The sequence below is a fragment of the Pteropus vampyrus genome, unplaced genomic scaffold (assembly GCF_000151845.1).
Source record: "Pteropus vampyrus isolate Shadow unplaced genomic scaffold, Pvam_2.0 Scaffold74, whole genome shotgun sequence".
NCBI classification, from domain to species: Eukaryota; Metazoa; Chordata; class Mammalia; order Chiroptera; family Pteropodidae; genus Pteropus; species Pteropus vampyrus.
In genome coordinates this window covers 4,284,487-4,296,023 of record NW_011888855.1, presented here as the reverse complement: position 1 = coordinate 4,296,023, position 11,537 = coordinate 4,284,487, and the positions used below count along the sequence as shown (strand labels likewise).

General features: G+C 48.0%; 1 long non-coding RNA gene across 1 annotated transcript in view; it reads right to left on the bottom strand.

Moving 5' to 3' along the window:
• LOC105293545 overlaps positions 1 to 11,537 on the bottom strand; it is a 49,556-nt gene that overhangs the window by 22,628 nt on the left and 15,391 nt on the right. The window contains exon 2 of the long non-coding RNA XR_002780898.1: positions 797 to 837. This is a non-coding gene — a long non-coding RNA (uncharacterized LOC105293545). The remainder of the gene's footprint in view (positions 1 to 796; positions 838 to 11,537) is intronic.

Here is an 11,537-nt window from a genome sequence, read left to right as displayed (position 1 = left end):
GTCATTCTGCTGCATGACATGCCCTTCTGTGGATGTGCCGGATTTTGAATGACCAATTCCTTTTTGTTGGGCTTTCCGATGTTTCCGTTTTTTTTCAATTACAAACAATGCAGTTATAAATATCTTTGTACATACACCTTTGCACAAATGTGATTATTTTCCCAGGATCAACTCCAGAAAGCGGGATTGCTTGGTTAAAGGCCAGACGCACTTTTAAAAGCTGCCTCTTGCCGATCGCGTCAACAGCGTATGTCGGTGCATATTCCCCCACATCCATTATTCACTTTTTGAAATTTGGACTGCGATTTAACACAGAATTAGAGAACCCCTATGCTGGAAGCATCCTAGTTTATTCACCTAGATCTATAACCAAATCATTCTGCATGAAAAAGAAAAAAAGGCCCAGACACTCTGCCAAGGCCTGTTGTGACTTTAGCAGGCCCGGCAGAACCTCCAGAGAGAGTGAGGAAGGGGAATGGCCTGGAGGGGGCCAGGCAGGGCCAGGCTGTGGCCTACATTGACTGGCTTGGAGGAGGTTGCCATGTTTTCCCAAAGGAGGCACTGTCTTCCTGGGTCTACGGACCTCACAGCCACCCTGATGATCCACCCCTCTATATGAGCCATCCTCACTGTCCCCAGTGCCTACACTCCATCCAGGAGGTCAACACAAGTCCCCTGGACCTACCTTTACTTTGTGCAGTTGCCAACATATCAAACTCTAGTCTTCCCCGAACACCTTCCAAGGCCTTTTAAGTTGAGAAGTCCCAAATTAGACACGGTCTCATTGTTCTCTTACCTTGATGCTATTTTCTTCTAATAGGCTGCAAACTCCGGCACCTAGAAAAATAAAATAAAAGGAAAGTAAATGATTGAGGAGAGCACTGAGGGTGGGCCTTTGGGCAAAACAAGCCTGATAGAAGTTCAGTAACACGTGCTCATCCGTGGCGAGTTATTCAGAAGGCACTGGGGCTGAGTTGGCGGCACGCTGGCTCAGGGCAGACACAGGCCCCACGACTTCACACAGGGGCATCCTCCACCAGGGACATTTCTTTCTCACTAGCATGTTAATGCTTCCATGCGGGCAAAAACCCAGCGCTCTTTCCACCTCGTCTCAAGGCCTGTATAAACGGTAAGTGTTTTTTTCATACATTATTGTGCATATAGCCATTCATCAGATATTTATTGAGCACCTGATGTATGCCAGGCTCTGTCTTTGGTCTCTGGGGATACAGCAGTAGACAAAACAGACAAAACTCTCTGCCCTCATGGGGCTTGCAGTCTACTGAGGGAGACCAACAACTAAGTAACTAACTAAGTAACTAACTAAGTAACTAACTAACTAACTAACTAACTAAATAAATAAATAAAAACATAAATAAAATATATACTAGTCAGCAGATGTACGAGCTCTGGAAGAAAAATAAAGCAGAAGAGGGGGAAAGGGGATGTTGGAGCAGAAAATGGGAAGAAGTGCCAAAATTCTAAATAATGTGGGCAGGGAAGCCCAGACCAGACATGTGGAAAGGTAAATTATGGACAAAGACTTGAAAGAAATGAGGACATGAGCCCTGAGAGTTAATGGGAAAGAAGCTTTCCAGATGGAGGGACTAGCACGTGCAAAGGCCCGGAGGTGAGAGCCTGCCTGATGTGATAAAGCTCAGTGGGGAGGGTGATGTGGTCAGAGCAGAGTGAGTGAAGGGGAAGTAAGAGAGGGGATCAGAGAGGTAGTGAGAGGCTCCAGAGTGTGCAGGGCATTAAAGGAAGGCCCTTGTATGAACTTGAGCTTTGACTCAGATGGGAGCCACTGGGAAGTTTTATATAGAGAAGTGACATGATATGACTCACATTTTAACAAGATTGCTCTGGATGCTGTGTTGAGAATAAACCGGGTAGCATAGGTAGAACGCAGGCAGAAATCCTGGCAGGAGATAATCATGGCTTGGACTAGAGAGGCTGCATAGAAGGACTGAGCCAAGAGGATTTGCTGATGGATTGGAGTAGGATATGAAATAAAGGAGTCAAAGAGGATTCAGACGTTTAGCCTCAGCAAATGGGAGGGTGGAACTGCCATTATCGAACTGCAGAAGTCTGCTGATGGAGCATGTTTGGGAGTAAGATAAGGAACTCGGTTTTGGACTCATTAGTATAAGATGCTTTTTAGACGCTCAAGTGGAGAGGACTGTAGGGTACGTGAGTCTTGAGTTCAGGGGAGAGGTTCAGGCTGGAAATGAAGATTTGCAAGAGCTCAGCAGGTAGCTTTTTAAAGTCATGACAAAGGATGAGATCAGCAAGGGACTGAACAGAGACGCTGTCCAAGGATTGAGCCCCAGATAATTGTTCAACAAAGGACACTGAGAAGTAGCAAGTACTATAGGAGGAAAATCAGGAGAAAGGGCTTCAGGGAGGGTGGGGCGATCGATTGTGATAGGTCAAGTCATACAAGGACAGAGGATTAACAATCGGATTTAGCGTCTTGGAGTCACAGGTGATCCTGATCAGGGGCAGACTCAGCAGAATGGCTGGGATGAGAACCTGATGAGAACAAGTTCAAGAGAGGGGCTGAAGTGGAGGACAGAGTGGGCCGGCCACAGCGGAAGTGCTGGAAGCAAAGGGGAAAGGGATGATATGAAAATTGCTTCTATGTTCCCTTCACTATTCTAGAAAAAGCAAGCGCAAAGCTGGCATTTCCACAGCACCTGTCAATGGCAGCCGTTGTTATCAGGCTGGGCCAGGTGCTCCAGGTTGCTGAGCTTCATGCAGTGCTGGCCCCATGAGCTGACTACCTGCCTGTTTCTAGACTCCTATGAAGTTATTCCCATGTTCCCACTGTCACAGGTAGCCTTAGGATCAACGCCCATAGTTTGGGGCTGCTCCGTTCGTTAGAAACCAAGATCTCACTTGGGCCCCTTCTCCTGATGGGAGTCAGAGGGAGCAAGATAGGCAGGGGCTTGCTCTCATGAGCTTGCTGGCGGAAGAGGCAAATAATCACCAAGGAAACAGAAAAGCAGGCAGGTCACTTCAGATGTGGACAAGTGCAATGAAGATGATAAAATGAGGTGAAAGAGAGAGAAAAGGTGTGGGAGGGGCCTCCTTCAGCCAGGTTGTGTGGTCAGGTGACATGAGACCTGGACGAGGGTACTTCTCTTCCAGATGGCCCCTCCCACACTACTCTCGGGCTTTCCAATCTCCCAAGGCTGGGTAGAGCCTGGGGCCATCTAAGTACAGCCGAAAGATGACATTCTCTATCTTTTCTCTCTCTAAATTCCATTGTGGGGATTTTTCTGCATGATTACAAAAGACATGCATTTTCACTGAAGGAACTGGAAAATACTGAAAACAGAAGAAAACAAAAGTCACTTACAATTCTACTACCCCGGGACAACTACTGTTCGCCACTGGTATGCGTCCTTCTGGACAGTTTCTATGCATATACAGACATGTTTTTTTTTTTTAAAAAATGAGATCCTGTCATGAATTCTGTTTTGTATACATTGTTTTAGTCATGAATTTTGACTAAATCTATTATGAGTGCTCTTCCCGTGTCATTTAATTTTCTGCTACCTGATAATTTTCAGTGACTGCATGGTATTTCATTGAATGCATACTTTTACCATATTTTATTTAATCCCCAAACATTGGCCATTTAGATTGCTTCCAAATGACTGCTAGTATGAATAAAGGCTATAACGAACAATCCTATGTCTTTTTTTTTTCTTAGCGGAGGAGCTTGCAAATCTCCGATTGTTTCCTTGGGTTAAAAGAAAATGTCACTGCCCAGTGGGGGTGCCACAGGTCTCCTGAGATCAAGAGGCAGCCTGCGGCTGAGGGCAGTGTAAGGGCATAGCTGAGCCAAGGAGCCCAGAGGTCACTGAGATGCCAGAGGCTGATCTAATGCTCTGATCGACCCTAGTCTTGTTTTTCTCCCTCAATGGCCTGAGCAGTGGAAAAATGGTAGGTCCCTCCCATAAACCCAGTGAAATCCAAAGGGATTCCCCACTTCAGCCAGGAAGAGGGTGTCACTCTCTAACTGAGCACCCCCATCCTCCCTTGAAATCCCCTTAGGAAGCTCCTCCCTCCATCCCTCCCTGGGGGAAATATCCCAGTGGTCAGGCATTCAGGCTTCCCTTGGTGCAGGGCTGCCAGGAAACAGGGCTCCAAAGAAATACAGCACCCCTCCTATCCCGGACCCAGCCTTGCTCCTGGATCCATGAATTCCTCAGAGGGCCTGGCAGGGATGGCCTACGTCCCCCATGGGAGGAGTGTCCCGAGGGGCAGCGAGTTCTGGGGTGAGGGGGAAAAGCACAAGCCCAGGAGGACACCAGACTTGGGTTTGAATCCCAGCTCTGGCACATTCCAGCCTCGTCTTGGGCAGGTGACTTCCTTCTGGAATACAAGCTCCAGGAGGGAGAGATTTGGGTCTGTTTTGTTTACTGTTTTATCTGCAACACTTAGCACAGAGTAGATGCTCAATAAGTACTATGCCAGATGAATGCATGATCCTTTCTGGGCCTCAGTTTGCTCATCTGTAAAATGGTGATGATAACACCTGTCTCACAGTCTTGTTGCGAGGACTAAATAAAACATGGGTAAAATACTTGACACAGGGTCTGATGTTCAACAAACAATAGAGTCCAAAGCCCTGGAGAGTTGCTTCCACCATGCCCCACACCCCACAGCAAGGCAGGAAGCTCTGCAGTTTCCCTTTGTCAGATAGAATGAGTTTGCCTCTGCTCCGCTCACTGCTGCACCCCAAACACGCCTCTGGTATGGCCCACATCACACTGCGTGTGTGCTTGTCTGACCCCCCCAGTTAGGCTCCAGGGCAGTTTAAAGACAGGAATTTTGCCTCTATATCTTCTGTGCTTCTGAGCAACAAGGTCATTTATCTCCATTCTACAGATGAGGGAACTGAGACTAAGAAAGGTTAGGTCCCTTGCCCCAGTCTCACGCGGGAAGTAGCAGAGCAAGATTTAAATCTGGTTCTGATTTCTGCTCCCCTGCTCTGTTCTAGGTGATTCTCTTGCAAGTGGGAGTGGTGGGAGGGGGGTTATGAGGAAGCGAGCCAGTTCCTATGTCCCGTGGGAAAAGGCAAGCAGAACTCCAAGAGGAAGGACGTCCTCGGGGAGTCGGCAGGACACCAGTGGTCTCATCCTCCTGCAATCACCATGTATGCAGCAGCCATGGCCCCCAGAGGCCCGTGGTCTGGCTGCTCTGGAACAGGCTGGTGCAAAGGCAAGAGACTCGGCTTACCTCAGCAGCAGGGCTAGTGGCTGAGGGTACCTGCTCAAGACTGGCCTATCTCCAGCTATGGGACAGGAAGGGCTCCCCGCTAGACCACAAGCCTCTTGATTTACCCATCCCTGTAATCCCAGGACCCTACTGAATGAGTGAGAGCCCCCAACTGCCAACATGGAAAGTGAGGAAGAGGACACAGCTAGACCTGAGCCAGGGATGCTGACGAGGAAACAAGGGACCAGGTAGAAGAGTTTTTAATGACCAAGAATGGCCTGTCTCCCCCCCTCCCGCCCCCGCCCCGTTAAACCATAGGTTTCTGGAGGGCAGGTCCTTGCTGACTCATCTGTGTCTCTACCACACCCAGTAGATTACTTTGCAGAAAGTTGCTACTTGGTAAGTGCAGCTTATTGCAGGTGTTACTGGAAGCCAGTCTACAAGATGACAGATGGCAGCTGCTTTTTGCACCTGGGTCATTCGGAAAGGGCTAGTACTGCTGGTCCAATGTCCTGACCAGGGTGACCTGGGGAAGGGTGGAGGCATTTCAATTGGGGTATTCACAGAGTGTGCCTCCCTCCCAACCCCCACCCCCTGGGGGACTAACTCCTCCTTCCCTGGCCAAAGAGACCACTTGGGGAAACCTCCTGGGTCTAGGTATCTCCCTGGTGATAGAAACGGGTGTGTGTGTGGTGTGACATCCTTGTCTTCGGGAACCCGGGAGGGCTATGGGCCACGAGAAAGAAAAATTCAGAGCAATTGTCTCTTTATTGAGAGTAAAACTGCTGCTTTTATCTGAATGGTCAGATCAGTGGATTCTTTTTCCCCTGCCATCCCCACAGCATGCCTATGTTGTATGGCTACAAGTAGTCCCGATGTCCCATTAAAATAATGCCTTTCTTCAATCCTTGTCTGTCCGTCAGGGTAAACTATGTCTCTCTCTGCAGGCTGGTCTCTACAAGACCAAAGTCTATCCGTGTTTATATCTGCACATCTGTGCAGCCTTTAAGCTTCAGGTCGAGGGCACCCAGACCCTGAAGTGGGACATCCCAGAGACCAGTTATTATACTTGTCTATTCATGTGGCCCTACATTACTTCTATAGAATTAGGTCTAAACTCCTCAGATAACAGCCAAAGGCCTCCAGGCCACGGCCCCTTCCACCTGTCCCTACCTCCTCCCATCTTGCACTTCACTTACCTAACACTGTGGCTCAGGTGAGATGTAACTGCCTGGACGGGCTGGCTTTGGCTTAAGCCAGTGGTTATCAAGTGTGGTTCCCAGACCAGCAGCATCAGCCTCGCCTGGGACTTGTCAGAAATGCAGATTATCAGGCCCTACCCCTGACCTACTGAGTCAGAGTCTCTGGGGCATGGCCTGGCTATCTGTGCTCTCCCCAGTCTTCCAGGTGATTCTGACATACACCCAAGATTGAGAACAGCCTGGTATGCCATTCCCTGAGCCTGGGCTGACCCCTTCTCAGGCTTTTTCTGCCTGTTGTCATCTCAACCACCTTTCAAAGTTCAGCTCAGTATTATCTCTTTCAGGAAGCCCTCCTAGTCCCCCGAGGACCTGCGAATGCCTCTTGCTGGAACCCACAGCCCCATGCTTGTGAAAGGGCTTCATTTGTGCTTCTCTTTACGGCACAAATTTTCTGCTTCATTTTACAGTGAACAGTGAGCATTTGTGAACTGTCTCCCCAGACTGAGTCCACTCTAGCACACACACAAACTTTACTCTGAAAACACCTTCAGGAGTAAAGGCCATGTCTTACGTCACTCACTCTGTCAACAAACAACTCCGAGGGCCGGCTGTATGTGGCAGGAACTGTGTCAGGAGCCGAGGCTTCCGAGATAAAAGGTGTGGTCCTGCCCCTAGGGGCTTAGAATCATATAATAGGTACTTTTTTTTTGGTGTCTGGCTTCTTTCACTCAACATGTCTGTGAGATTCATTAATGTTGTTAGGTGTCATTATAATTTGTTCTTTTTAAAAATTGCGAGGTATTCCATTGTATGGATATGACACAATTTGTTTATTCTACTGATGGACATTTGAGTTGTTTACAGTTTGGGGCTTTTATAAATAAAAATACTACAGATTTGGTGGACATATGCATACATTCCTCTTGAGTACATACCTAGAAGTGGAGCTGATGATTTATGGGATGGGTAGACTCTTAGCTTTTGTAGATACTGCTCAACAGTTTTCCAAAGTGTTTATACCCATTTACAGTCCTACCAGAAATGTATGAGGGTTTGCTAATGTTTGGTAATATCAGTCTTTAAAGTTTCAGTCCTTTGGGTCGATGTATAGTGGTATCTTATAAGTTTTAATTTGTTTCTTGGCTATTTGGATATCCACTTTTAATATGTTCCTGTTCCAGACTCTTACCTATTTTGTCTGTCTTTTCTTATTGCCTTGCAGGATTCTTTGTACGTTCTGGATACGAGGCCTCTGTTAGGTACGTTACTGAAGATGTCAGCTTGTGGCTTGCCTTTTCACTCTTTCAATGGTACTTTTGATGAACAAAAGTTCAGGAAAGATCAATTTATCTATCTTTTCATCTTTGTGTATCCTGTTTAAGAAATCTTTATTTTAACATCAAGAAATCCAGTGAACATAGAAATAGTAACAAAAATCACTAATATTCAAAACTCCAAGAAGTGAAGGAGAAAGCTTGATGGTGAGCGTTAAGAGAGGGTGGGCATCTGATCGTGAGGCCATGCCCACTTGAGTGTGACGTGAAAAGCCTGGACTTTGTTCTATGGTGTGATGTAAGTGAGAGGTGAACCTCTAATCAGTTCAGCAGGCATGTGCAGGTGCCTAGTTTGGCAGGGGAGCCATGCCAGGTGCTGGGTATGGCTCTGTAGAGGCAGGGGAACCCTGGCTGACCGTAAAGAGAAGGACCACCCCTTTTCATGTGTGTTCAACTGGGTCCAGCCCCCCAAACCCTGCAGACTCCTCATAGTCAAGGCCCTGCTCCTGCTCCTTTGGCCAGAGCTTACAAAGAGAGCAGTGTTGACGCCTGTCCAGCTGGCTGAAGAAGGGGAAATTCTCTCCTCCTTGAGTCACAGACAGGAGGGGCTTCGCATAGCAAGCACGGGACTACAGATGATAACTGTGCTGGTTTCACTTCCAAAAATCCCCTGTGATGCTTTTGGATGAAGTCTAGATCCAAAAACTTTCCCCATATTTCCCCCAGTTTGAACAGAACAATACCCAGGGAATTACAAGCTGCCTCTCAAAACTGACTTCCCCAAAGAAAATAAAAGAGATCTCAGACTCGAGGTTATGAGTATGTAGTCTGGAGTGGCCACGCCCCTACCTCTTCTGCTTGGAGAGGTCGGTGGTAGCAGGCTGGTGGCCCCTGTTACCTCGCCAAAAGGACTTCAACCCACCATATGACATAAGCTGTCTTCTGCCTCCTCCAGCAGAAAGCCCGCTCCAGTGTCCCCAGGGCTGTTTTCTCCCCATCCAGCTTTATGGAGATTTACTGCACATGCTCTTGGGCGCTCAGGATGTGGTCCCAACATCACGGCCGACAGAGCACACCTTCTCCTTAGGGCAGGGCAGTGACTACGGCCAGGCGCCATTCATTTCTGATATGATCATATTACTGGTCTTGGGGAAAACCACAAAGTGACCTCTAGCAGCATCCAGGTTCCTTGTTTATCCCTGGTATCTACCTCTCACGACCACCTTTTCCCAGTTACCATCCTCATGAGAACTCAGAACTCCAGGGTAGGATCAAAGGGGTCCTTGAAATTCACAAATGGCTGGCAAAATTCTGGATGTTTGTGCATTTTCCCGGGGAACGAGCCCATCTATTTCCTTAGATTCTAGAAGAGGTGTGCAATCTCAAAGAGGCTGAGAACCACAGGACCAGGCCCTCTTTAAATAGAGCATATCAGTTTGCTAACGTTAATTTACACTAATGAGTAATGCATCTTTTGCTAACTGGACTTCCAGAATAACACCTAGGGAAGGAGCAAGCTTATTAGCTGAAAATATATCCTAAGGGCAAAAGTACAGTTGCAACCTGAGGGGAGGAGGGCTTTGAGGCAGCAGGGTCTTCTTGCTATCTATTCTTTAGGCCACTCTCACTGGTACGTAAGACCAATTTTCCTGTCTAGATGGCTTTTCAGAGGCTACTGGAGTGAGGACAGGGGTTGGTGACTGGGATGTGTCAAGAGAGACACAGGCATTTCTCAGATGAAGCCCAGCCCCTCAGGGTTGAGACACTCTCAAGGCTACTTAGGCTGCTAAGACCTTAAGAAAGATGGGAGGCTCCCATCATGACTTTGGGGCCCAGGGACCCCGTTTCTACTGTCACATTGGATATCAGATTGGAAGAGCCTGCCTGGAGGACATGTTTCCTCCTGAGAGGGCCACGTCCCCAGAAAACCTATGTCTGCTGCATCCTGGGCCCCTGCTCTCTGCTGGTGACAAGATGCAGCTGCCTAACCAGGAGCAATCTGAGGGCTCCTCCTCTCTCTTCCTCCCAGACGTTCTCTGAGCTTCCTGACCAAACCAGGGCCCTGCCCCCACTGCGGGCGGGCGGAAGTGATTCTGCAAGCCTTCCCAGGGACTCCTAGGGCTGGCTCAGGCATCAGACTGTTAAATAAGTGGGATTTTTTTTTTTTCAGTGTTTTCAGAAACTGTTGTTTAAAAAAATATAACCACCCAAACCGTTTATGTAACTCTTGGGAAGTCTCAACAGACATGGCACCCTATTTATAATTGTGGCCAAGACTTCAAAACTAAAAGCAGAGGGGTTGTCAGAATTGGAGAGGCCGTCGAGTTAAAGATCTGCGCTTTGGCAACTGGATTCAATACTTTACTCCAATTCGAGAAGTTTCTTTTTATGCTCTTTCTCCCTTTCCTGGGTTTCTTTCCCTTCCTTGAGCACCATACACTCCCGACAGTTTCTGGGAATATCAGAGCTGTCTTCCTGAAATGGAGACCAGAATCTACCCAGAACTTGGTATTTAGGGGTTTCTAGAATGACTATGCTGGAATTTACTTAAAAGCCTAGGAATGTTCTATTCTCATAGATATTCCATGTTCACCAGGGGCAGCACAGCTCCTTACTCCTGCTCCACACACCTGCAGTGTCTGGTCTGTCTCTGGGTTGTCCTCCTTGGAGAGGGGGGTGTCAACCACTTGGTCCAACTTTCAGGGGTTCAGCTCTCTGGATCCATGCCAACTGAATCCATATGGTCTCTAAACCACAATATTACAGGAGGAATGCAAAGTTCCTGGGGACAATAACAATGTGAAGGTGACGAGCTGGGCTTCTTTGTGGAATTACCCTGGGATCTCCGTTACTCAGTGCCGGCCATCCAATTAGCATCTGGCTCTGGGAGGAAAATAACCTTTTCTGTATTAGAAAGACTATTCTTCTTTGGGTTAAAGCAGTGGTTTGGATCATAGACTGTTTGGGTAAAAAAAATAATAATCTGATGAGAGTAAGGCCTCCACCAAATGCACAATTTGATAAAACTTGAGGGCAGAGGGTAGGTTCGCTACCTCGAAGACGAGCTTGTGGACCTACGACAGGCTTCCTGACACTACACCGTGTCTAAGAATCCCTACCCATCGCCAGGCTAGCACCAACAGCCAAGGCCTCAGCCTGGGACCTCCCTGCTTCCACTAGCACTGAACATCCTCATAGAGAAGGCAGAGGCACAGGGCCCTGAGGCCACAGGGTCTTCCCTGAGGGCCAACAGCTTGAAAAGGTTGAGGGGAGAGTGGAGGGTGTGGCCACCCCAGTGCTAGTCTCCTTCAGCTGAGGGACAGTGGCCAAGAGACGTCTAAAGGAGAGTGGAGAGACTGGGCCAGTGGTTCTTCCCCTCTGTTCTCTCTACCACCCACCCTCATCCCCACCAAGCCCTGATGTCAGCCCTACTATGCCCGCCCAGGAAACCCTCTGCCACTTCCCACAGGTTCCCTCCCAGGGAAGTTCTTACACTGGTAGGTGTGAGAAAGAGGAAGAGGAAAAATATTTCCATCCCTCCTAACTCCTGCCACTCCATGAACACCCCATCAGAAAACGATTACTCATCTGACCTGGAGATCTCACCCCAGGGATCGTAATGGCTCTTCTTACACCCATAAGGAGAATGAGTGATGAAGAACTGCAAAATCCCAACTCATAAAAATGTGGCTGAAAAAGGGAAGCACCCCCACCTCCAAAGTTCCCATATGTTGACCAGGGGCAATTAAAATGATGACTTAAAAAAAAAAAAAAAAACCTTTGGGGTCTTTCCAAATCATGAAGAAAAACATAAACAGAGGAAGACACGCTC